At 33.6% G+C, this 11,286-nt stretch overlaps 1 long non-coding RNA gene across 1 annotated transcript; it reads left to right on the forward strand.

Moving 5' to 3' along the window:
• Positions 1-6,114: 6,114 nt before the first annotated feature.
• On the forward strand, positions 6,115-7,158 carry LOC143608510 (uncharacterized). Its single transcript, XR_013149273.1, has 3 exons — positions 6,115-6,262; positions 6,426-6,615; positions 6,874-7,158. It is a non-coding gene; the product is annotated as an uncharacterized LOC143608510 (long non-coding RNA).
• Positions 7,159-11,286: the final 4,128 nt, after the last annotated feature.

The raw sequence follows: 11,286 nt of genomic DNA on the forward strand, positions 1-11,286 counted from the left end.
TCGTTCACGTACCGTCAAGCATTCATTCATAACTTTCACATATATCATAATAGGAATACACTTACCACTTAAGGTAAGTGTATTAACTAATCACATCGATTATGCACACAGCCCCAAACACATAACAAGGAATGGGGCTAGAAACTCACCTGGATCCTGTTACGCTCGTCGTTAATCATTATCTCCTTCCTCAATTGTGCACGGCTAACTGTTATATGTGTTTGTATGTGTGTGTGTGTGTGTGTGTGTGTGTGTGTGTGTGTATATATTTGTTAATTAACCGTATAATTAATTAAGTGGGTACTTTAGTTAACCAATGTATTTTCTAAGTTGGGCTTGTTTGTTAAGCTCAAGATAATGGGCTAGTTTGTTTTAAATAGGATACGGGCCTAGCAATTGCGGACTCAGTTAAATCTGGTTCAATTGTTCATCGTGGCATCTGGGCCCTGTTGGGTCATGATCACAGACCATTACAGACCTTTAAGTGGCCGAGAACACACCGAGAACTCACAGTGACCGAGAACCCTTGTCACCGAGAACTCAATAGAGTGAGCGAGAACCCTCAGTCTTAACTGAGAACCCTCAGGTTTGACCGAGAACCCTCAGGTCAGATGTTTTCAGCTCATCTTTCTATCTTTTCGTTTCTTTCCTTAGCCTAGTTAGTTGTTATGGGTCCATATCATGAATTTTAACCACTTTTCTCCACCATTCCTAACCGTTTAACACCCATTAACCCCACGGCTTTAAGATCTAACCCGTTTTAGTCATAAAGTTTAAACCTTTGTAGTGTTAAAACGTCATAGGCTAGATCTAGGGTTTACCTATGAGCCGTATATTGCCATAGGTCCATTAAGTTCATTTTAATCATTAAGTTTGTATTTTTATAAAACATTTAGACCCGATCTACTCTAAGGTTAAGTTTCATGGCAAACCGTTCATAAAAACGTAACCTTTATGTAACATCCCGTTTTTAGAGTTTCGGTTAATAAATGAAATATTAGTTATTATGAGTCAGGCTAGTGTTGGGTAAATGGATATGGGTTATCGACTTGGGTTATGAAGGAAAGACCATGGGCTTAAGCCTATGATCGATAAATATATATACCTTTAATCACTCATTTAATTCATTTTACACGCATTCCATACACCTCCCAAACACACACTTAATCTCTTTCTCTCTCTAGTCTCTCTCTCTCTCTAGCCAAAATCTCCAAGGAAAACTGATCCCGATCCAAGGTAATGATAGTATGATATTGTATTAACTTAAATCCGTTAGATATGGTCACGAAACGATGAGCCGACACCGTTAAACCGTTTAATCACGAGATCCGGGTGGAATCGGGTATAAACCTAACCTATGATGAGTTTATGGGTCACCCTAGCTCAGATCTGGATCAAACGGGACGAAAAACGATAAAAAAAACGAGTTAAAATTCGTTTTTTCGACGAACCCGCGGCGCCGGAAAGGCGGTGTGTACGAGGAAGGGAATGTCAGAGAATGTTTCTGACATTCTCTGACCTAACCCTAATTCATTTGCGGAGGTCTAAAGAACTAGCTTTGATTCGTTACTGATTCGTTAAGGAAAGACTAACAAACTAGCTTTGATTCGTGTACTGATTCGTTAAGGAAAGACTAACGAACTAGCTCCAGTTCGTTAAGTCCATTTTGTATGTTTACCAGTTCGTTATAAGGTCTAATTAGTTATGGGGACTGGTTCGCTATAAGGGGTCAATTTGCTAAGAAGTTCAATTCGTTAAACAGACCAAGCGAATAAGGTCTAGTTTGCTATAAAGGCCAATTCATTATGAAGTAACGAAATAGCCAATTCCTTATGGAAGACAGGAGTAACGAATGAACCCCAAATTGTTAAAGAGCATATTAACGAACTATACTTTGAAAGAATGACAGAATGGTCCCTAGACTTAGAAAAGAATGAACTAATTACTAAGAAGCCCTTGAACTTTTAAGATAGCAAATTACTTAATGATTTAAAATTCTAATGAAAAATGTGATAAGACGGTTAATGGAAATAAAATTTTTCCAAGCTGACCTAGCAGCTCGACCCTAGCCAGGGGCTCTGCCCCTTGGACCCTGCTAGGGGCTGCCGCCCCTAGACCCCGCTGCCAGGGGCGCTGCCCCCGTTCGTTGAGGGTTAAAATTATACTAGAAACTCGATGTGAGTAGTGATAGTTAATTGATACGTGTAATTGTTATACAGTTAGTCGTGCTCAGCTCAAGAAAGGATTAACTATAAACGGTGAACGTAATCGCGATCAGGTGAGTTTCTAGCCCCACTTCCTTGTTATGTTTTCGGGGCTGTGTGCATACTCAATGTGATAGTTAATACACTTACCTTAAGTAGTAAGTGTATGCCTTGTATGATTTATGTATGATGATTTCTTGACGGTGCATGAACAATCTTCAGATATTGCATGTGCCGTCAGGTGGTAGTTAAAGATATGATTGATAGGTACGATGTAAGATATGATGTATGTATGAATATATATGATGTATGCGTAATGTATGTATGATATGTTGATGGTAAGTGAACGCTCTTCGGAGATTGCACGTATTGTCAAGGAAAGTATGTAAGAACAGGTACGGTACAGTTGCATGAAACAAAGGGGCCAGACCCTAATAATATCTGTGATGGTAGGGACCAGACCCTAATAATATCTGTGATGGTAGGGACCAGACCCTTATAATATCTGTGAGGTTATAGGGCGGAAGGCTCTTTAAATAGGATGGATAGTTATATATGAAGAGTAAGTATGAATAATGTACACCCGTTCAGGCACGTGTGCAAGTATGAGAACAGATTATATGTTGTATGATTAACTAGAACTCACTCAGCGTAGCTGACTTTTAGTATGCGCGCAGGTGAGTAGATTGAGGCAGCTTGCATAAGAGGAAGCACATGGCATGATCTTGAAGAATCTGGCATCTCAAGAAATATTATGTTATTTTAAAGACAATGTTTTATGTTTAAGTAATTTGAATGCCCGTTAAGACAAGAATGGATGGTTATATAATATAATGGTTTGAATGTTTTAATATTCCGCGAATGTTTTTATTAACTCTGATATTATAAACTTTGTTTATGAGTAAATCCAACGTCCAAAGTAGGGCACCGGTCACGGGGACTTACACTTTAATCGTAGAGAACATACCTTTTGATGTTTCTAGGTTACGGCTATCTTTGGTTATGAACCTTGATCTTGCATTTAACTTGTATATCAAAGATTTATCAAAATAAATGCTTGCTTGATCTCACTTAACCTCCTCTCTCTCTCTCTCTCTCTCTCTCTCTCTCTCTCTTTCTCTCTCTCTCTCTCTCTCTCTGCCATAATGGTAAGAGGTGTGTGTGTTTTAAGGTGTAGAATGGATGGAAATGGAAAGAATTAGGGTTTAAGGGGTATTTATACTCCCTTAAGCCCATGGACCTAAGGCTCATCTTTCCTTTTTGGTCCATAATTAGCTCCATCTAACTAGCCTACTTATCCTTCTATTTTTGTTGTTTTACTATTACCTTAGTAACTCAAGTAAACTTTCCTGACATAACAGATCAATATAAAATATTATTATTTGAAATTTCCAATGTTACATTTGTGATCTTCAAACTTCACTTCAAACCATATGATAACCTGCAATATACGTACAAAATAGAAAATATACTTAATAACACAAGTTTGAGTAAGTAATCACCAGTTTCGACACTAAATATAGTATAAGATAAAAACTAAAAACCAATATTGTGAGTATCAATAATTAAACAAATGAAAGTAATTGGTGCCAGTTGATCATTGCCTAACGAATCAGGCTTTGGCTACCATGACGATATCAACAAGTATACTCGAATAAATGGGGAAGCTAGAATCACTTATAGACCTCTCTAAAAGCTAGAATTAAACAAATAAGCAAGTAAGAAAATAGCAAGTAATCATTTAATCAATCAACACACGATATTCACAGCTTTCTATTTATGTATAGTATGTAATATGTGAAGTATGAATAGGTACGCATAAGTACCCAAAAGGTTTTAAAATTATTAGAAAAAGGGGAGTGCTTACTCACCTTAATGATTGATGAGCTAAATAATAAATTAAGAATAATAAACTGAAGCTTGACCTTTAACGCGTTGACTGATCCGACACAAACTAACCTGGAACTTTGAGACAGTAAACTATAATTAAAAAACTAGAATATTGCAATTGGAATCAGATGAAACGGACCCGTAAAACTCTTGTTATAAGATTTTTAAGAATTAAACGAGCTGGTACTGTTCAGAATCCGAACTTTGAGTCGGGAGTCGAGTTCTAACCAATGCGTTCAAAATTTCATGGTGAAAAAAAGTCTTATGGCCCGAACGCTAGCTTTGACCAGAAGATAGAAAATTTATTAGTCAAATATATTTGTCTATTATGCCTTTAACGGGCTGGAATCAAATTGAATACTGAGACTCCCTCAATTTGAGAAATTTTGTTTATGGGACAAAAACCTATGAAAAAGCAGAAGACAACTTACCCAAACGAGGATTGGAATCAGGAGAAAACACGAGTCAAAGGGTCTTGAAACTTGAAAGTCAAATCGAAAGATGAAAACTTGATGAAGAACACCAAAACACCAAAGGAATCGGCTGGAGGATGATGGAGGCTGATGTTGCAGAATATTTTTTAGGGTTTAGGAATATGATTTAATTAAATATATCACTCCAAATTCGTTTATTAGGTAATAACTCGATTAAGGAAACCGAATAACCTTATTATGACAAAATCGGGTCAATTAACCAAGAAATTTTGGCGATTGCCTTGGTTACAAATCATGTTTTTCATAGTCAGAGCATCCACATAAAGTCCCGATTTAACTATATACGAGAATGTGTGGAGCAGATTGAGTTAGCGGTGGAGCACATTAGTGCAAGGAACAGCGAGCTAACATTCTTACAAAAGCACTTTCGAGAATCAAGTTTGATGAAATGAGAAGATTGCTCGGCATTGAAGATCTCTTAGTTACGAGTAATTAGGGGTGATTGTTTGTAATTTCCATTAATATAACCTATCATGTGTATGTGATCGGGTTGGACCTATTAGGCCTACGAAATTCATTAATGATGTAATGGGTTTATGGGTTTGCAATTAGGGTTTATTATATTTAGTAATTACTTATTGGCCAAGTTTTGATCACCTTATAAATACATAGTCATGATAATGTTATTGTGTTATAAGAGTGATTATTGTATTCAAGTTTTGAGATAGTTTCTTAATTATAAAAATATGAGAGGTGTACCCGAAATATCGTGTACTCGTTTGTGTTTTCTATTATCAATTTGTTCTTGAATTATAACTTCACTTAAGAGCATTCTCATCCTAACCCCTAAAATTATGTGAGGAAAGTTTGCAAATTATAGGGTGAGGTTTTGAGTGATTATGAGTGTAAATTATAGTGTGGAGAGTGAAAATGTAATGATTTTTTGTAAATGTGGGGGAACTTTGTTTGACCCTATTTATTTTTTTTAATATTTGTTAAATTGGTTGTGAGTAAAGTACATAGAAAACTGTAATAATAAAAATATAAAAAAATATTATTTAATTGAATATGAGAGAGAAATATAGTGTTTTGTTTTGTAATTATAGAGATGAAGATGGATGATAAGTCGAGAATGCTCAAAGTATTTTTGTAATTATGTTAGGGAGTTCTTTAGCTTGTTTTAGAGGAAGTTAAGTGGTTGTGTGTGAAGGAGAGAGAAAATATAAAAAAGGTGAGAACAGAACAACCGAAGTTCTGAATCTCTGAATGGAACAACAGAACAATGAATTTAAAAAGGTATTTGGAATTTGTTAATTTTGTTTTATCAAATTGATTTTTAGCTATTGGTGGTTCAACTGGTTTTTCAGATGAGTTATATAGGGATTCAGAATATGGTTTACTTTTAAATGACATTTTTACCCCTAGGTTGACTTTTATTAGTGTCAGCGTGCAGAGTGGTGCCAAGAAATGACACCATTACCCTACTGGCTTATTGTGCTGAGAGGTGGATTACGAATCCGGTGTCGGGTTTCGGTGGTTGCAATGGTTTAGTGACACCGCCTCAAATACGGGTTTAAGCTAAGGTCATGGAATTTACATAATGAGTAGCACATTCTTATTCATTATCTTGAGCTTGGAAACCTGGATTTGCAGGTGGCTCTTTATGAGAAACCTACACTCAGCAAAGGATTTCTACTGTGACCTTAATGCTCCCATGTTCAAAATTTATAACAGGTAATTATGAATTTAAATTGTTTTAGCTCTTCTTATGAAATCAAACTAAATCAAACGGGCCTGTACCTTGGATTTAATTTGTTATGGCCATAGTTAATTATTATATTTGACTCATTTAGTTGTTAATATGGTCTTTGATTTTCATCTTGCTTTCTTATTGTAGATTTGGCTTCAATTTTTACTCAAAAATATTTGCTTATGACGGACCAACGGATTGGATTAATATGCAATGTAGACTCTGACTGTTATATATTGTGGCGCAACGGATTTTCATTTCAGTTGTTATGGCCTGGTCCAATAATGTTGAGCATCTGCAAGGAAATTCTGCTATCAAATTAGAATATGGTGTATGGGTTAGTTACTTTCAGATACTACACTCTATCATTCCCTGTATGTTTAAATTATTATACCGCAAATTGTTTAGCGTTAAATATTAGTATTAGTTCGATAAATCTATTTAAGGTCTATGGTAAGGACTTCAAAGAAACCAATTGTTTCAGCAACATGACTGTCAAAGTCTTTGATGACCTATGTAACTGATCCATTGAAGCCCCTGGTTATTCGCTTGCTGTGTTTACATTATTTTAAATCTCAATTTCTAATCTGACCAGGTTTCTATTTCAAGACAAGGAAAAGCATGGGGACGAAAGTGGATAGGGATCGATTGGAGCAACCTGAGAAAATTTAGAAGTCATTTCTACGTTAATGACTTAGCGAGTTTCAAAAGAATATAAGATTCTTTCATTCTCGGGTCATTTTCATTGTTGTAAGTAACCATTTCATATTTCATTTTTAGTTATCAGAAATATACTATTCATGTTTGGTAAAAGGCTTTTATTAAACACTATTTTTGACTTCCATTTTATTTACTAAAACCACATTTCATTTGTATTTTATTGGTAGGTCGGATTTCAACATGGATTTTATGGGAATTGTGTGTTGTTTGTAATGCATCTAAACGTGCATGTGGGTTTATTGTGGCATGTTGTTTTTAACATACGAGGTTGTTAAGTTAGCCGATTTGTGATGGTGGTTTTCAACTGTATATCTTTAATTTTCTTCTTATTTTTAGTTATATGTCTACCTATTTTGTATGATTTTTAGGGGGGTGCAATTGATTTTGAAGGACGTGTTTGTATATCATGATTTGTAGGTTTTTTTTTTAGTTAATGGTTTATTACATATCATATTCTGTAATGCATATCCTTTTGAATTATTCATGGTTATTGCAACAAGATGGTATACCCCCACTATTGTTTTTAAAGGCGATTGATGTGCACCTGCTAAAATAATAAATAACAATAATGTGAAATTGGATTGAGATTTGGCACTCATTAGTGAGCTCTTTTAAGAATGGCTTCACTTTGATGACGTATAACTCAAGAAGAATGCTACTTGGACTCAAGGGATGGTTGGGCATGTATTATCTATAGTGAAAAAATTATTAAATTGAAAAGCATTCTTATGCTGTGAATTTGAAATTGTGGTAGGTTCATTTTTTTTGTCGTATTCCAAGAGTACATGTAAACGAGTCATTGCTGAAATCTACTATTACAGCAGAAGGAATGCTATCAAGGTTAGTAGTTAGTTTTATGATATATTGATCTTGTGATATAATTGATAGTTAATTGATCTAGCTTGGTTGTTGCTTCTATTTTCAGTGATTCATAGTGTTATTGTATTCAGGTCATTAAAAACTAAAATTACGTTAAAATAGGGAAAAACATAAGTTCTAAAGGTTAGTTTTTTTTTTAACTCAAAGGATCTTTTATGGTTTACTATCCTTATAAAGGAAGGTGGAATAAAAAAATTAAATTAAATAAACCAAAATGAAAAACATTAATATAAACAACACAAATCTATTAAAAACAACCCATTTAAACAAGTTCATTGTGACGTATAATCTCAAAACTTTAGTTTACAAAATTCAAAAACTAGATACAACCAACAACTCACAATTTAGTTGTTATGTTCATATAAACTTTAATCCTAATACAAAACGCCTCAAAGTTTGTGTTGAAGTTAAAACCTATATACATAAAATTCAATGAAAATTAAATATTACCAATAAATAAAAAATCATCAAAAATTAAGAACATCGACTATGGATAACATGAAAAACGCACAAAAACATTAAACAACCTCGACTGCAGTTGTTTTCTTGGCTGATAGTGAAAATGTTGACAGATAAAATACATAGGCGTTCTGGTTGGAGTTATTCACATCTTGCATTATATTCAAAAATAAATAAATATATAAATAAATAAATAAAATAACATAAAGAACCCATGCAATACACTAAAACTAAAAAAATAAATTTCTGGGTAAAATCACAAAGTAAACTTAAACTACAACTATAAACGAAACATAATATATTGATTCATGTAAACTTTGATTTTAATAAAAAAAATCTACATCTCAAAGTTTATATTTAACATGATACTTAAATATATTATAACCGGAAATTATATATTCACGGTAGTATATAAGAAAAGTCTAAATAAACCCGCGTAACACGCGGGCTAAAAGCTAGTTGTAAGATAAAATAAATAATTTAAGGATTGAAGTCGCTCTATACATCCCTCCTTGCATTGCCCGACCACCAATTTGTCAAATTTATAATTGCCAATAGCCATAATCAACATAAAGATATGAGAGGGAGCTTTGTAAACTATCTTTAAGTTATTCATCATCAAAATCAAAAGTTACAAATCTATCTCATCAAGAAAAGAAGTGTTTTATATTTTTTATCCTTCGCCATAAATATGTCAAAATTTTATTTTCAATTTTTTAGTACACTTAAGAGCCAATTCCACAATTAGCTTAGCGATGTTTCTTCAAAATAACTAGCCAGTCAAAATCGACTCCTATAACAAATCGGACCAATCGAAAACGAGGTATATCACATTAGGAGTCGGCTTTGCTTTAGATGGTGGTGACCCGGATTATTAAAAGCATATGATACGACAGTAGAGTGATCAGTGATATATGGATTCATCAAAAAGAAAAAAGGTTAGTTCAAAGATTTTATATACATAAAACACTTTTAAGTAAATAATTTTAAGAGCATAATCAGGGGCTAATCCAATGCATCATTAGGGTGGGCCGGTGCCCACCGTCCGACTGCCGGAGTACCGCGTGTACGGGTACACTTTAGTATATAATGACTTATCAAGAAGTCCGTCCCATCGTCCGGCTGCTTGTCTGGCCCACCATCGACGGATTTAGTGATTTACATGATGTCTTAGACTCAGGGCCGGCCTAGGGGTGTGGTCGGGTAGTCGACGGCCACATGCCCAACACCCCTCTAGGCCTGAAAAAAAATTTTAGAATTTTTTTATGCATTTTAATAAAAGAAAATTTTATGTATAATCAATGTTTCAACATAATTTCATAACCACTAGTTTGGTCTAGTGGCAAAGAGGTATGATATATAACCAAGGAGTTGTGGGTTCTAGTCTTAGTTGAGACATTTTTATGTTTATTTTTATACACAAGTTTTTTACACAACTCAAATCATAACTAAGTAGTAAGTAAACCCACTTTAAACTAAATTGTTTAAACCCAAAAAAATGTTTCTTTTACTTAAGGCAAAAAAAATCGCCTTTGACCCAAAAAAGTTTCGTCTTTTCGGAGCCGGCCCTGCTTGATCTCTGGTTGTAGGGACGATGTTGTTATACAATGGTGATTCTGTGAAAATACAGAGGAAGGGGAAGATGAAAAGAGTAGACTTGACTTAAATACCCTTTTTAGTTTTACTGTTGTGAAAAACGCTAATTTTATTTAATTAAAAGACTCATATTATTTTATTATAAAGCTTTCTCTTTGAAACTTATTACTCCTTTTGCTTTGTGCTCTACACCCTTCCACTCAGTCTCAGTTTTAAAGATTGGAAACCTTTTAGCTTTATTTTGGTCCTTTTATTAATAAGTTGTTTAATATATATTAATAATAGCATTTGGTTATGAACTTTGTTTTTTATGTTTCACTTTAAAATTTTGTAACATTTTATTATAGGGTTAGATATATAAATTGAATTTGTCAAAATATATTATTATTATTGGGTCAAGTTATTCTACAAAGGGTAATAAAAATGAGAAGTGTGAGAAGTCATAAATAATTGACATGTATCAAGTGAGGACCAAAGGAAAAATGGTATAAAGATAACTGTACATATTTTCTTTCTCCACATGCAAGTCACATGTTAATACCCCCCCTTCATCATTTTAGAACGTTTATAACTTTTTGGTATAATATTTTTTTTTTTTAAAAATCATCATAATAACAAGCATTTTTTTATCTTTAATGAGAGTATGATTTTTGTTATATAAAATTTAAAACAAAAATCACGTTATTTTGTCTTTTCACACACCATTGTGTCTTTTTCGCTTATCATTGTGTCTTTTTTCGTCATTGTGTCTTTTCTCACATCATTGTGTCTTTTCGCTTATAATTGTGTCTTTTTTCGTTATTGTGTCTTTTCGCTTATCATTGTGTCTTTTTTCGTCATTGTGTCTTTTCGCACACCATTGTGTCTTTTCGCTTATCATTGTGCCTTTTTTCGTCATTGTGTCTTTTTTCTTCATTGTGTCTTTTCGCACACCATTATGTCTTTTCACTTATCATTGTGTCTTTTTTTCTTCATTGTGTCTTTTCGCACACCATTGTGTCTTTTCGCTTATCATTGTGTCTTTTTTCGTCATTGTGTCTTTTCGCACACCATTATGTCTTTTTTCGTCATTGTGTCTTTTCGCACACCATTGTGTCTTTTTTCGCCATTAATACATGTTACACAATAACTTGAAACATAAAACACAATGGTGAATACGTATGTAACATCCAGTTTTATGGATAAAAATAAAAATATACGAAGCATATATTTAAGATTATTAAAAGAATAAAATGGCTATTTAAGATATGAGGTATCTAGACGTCCAATTTGTATTACAAAATATCGTTAATAAAAATAAACTAATAATAATATATTACTATTTTTATTACGAAAGCTTTTCAAAATAGCTTGT

This window comes from Bidens hawaiensis, unplaced genomic scaffold, assembly GCF_021521415.1.
Source record: "Bidens hawaiensis isolate Kalapana, Puna unplaced genomic scaffold, B.hawaiensis_p1.1 tig00419378_1, whole genome shotgun sequence".
Taxonomy (NCBI): Eukaryota; Viridiplantae; Streptophyta; class Magnoliopsida; order Asterales; family Asteraceae; genus Bidens; species Bidens hawaiensis.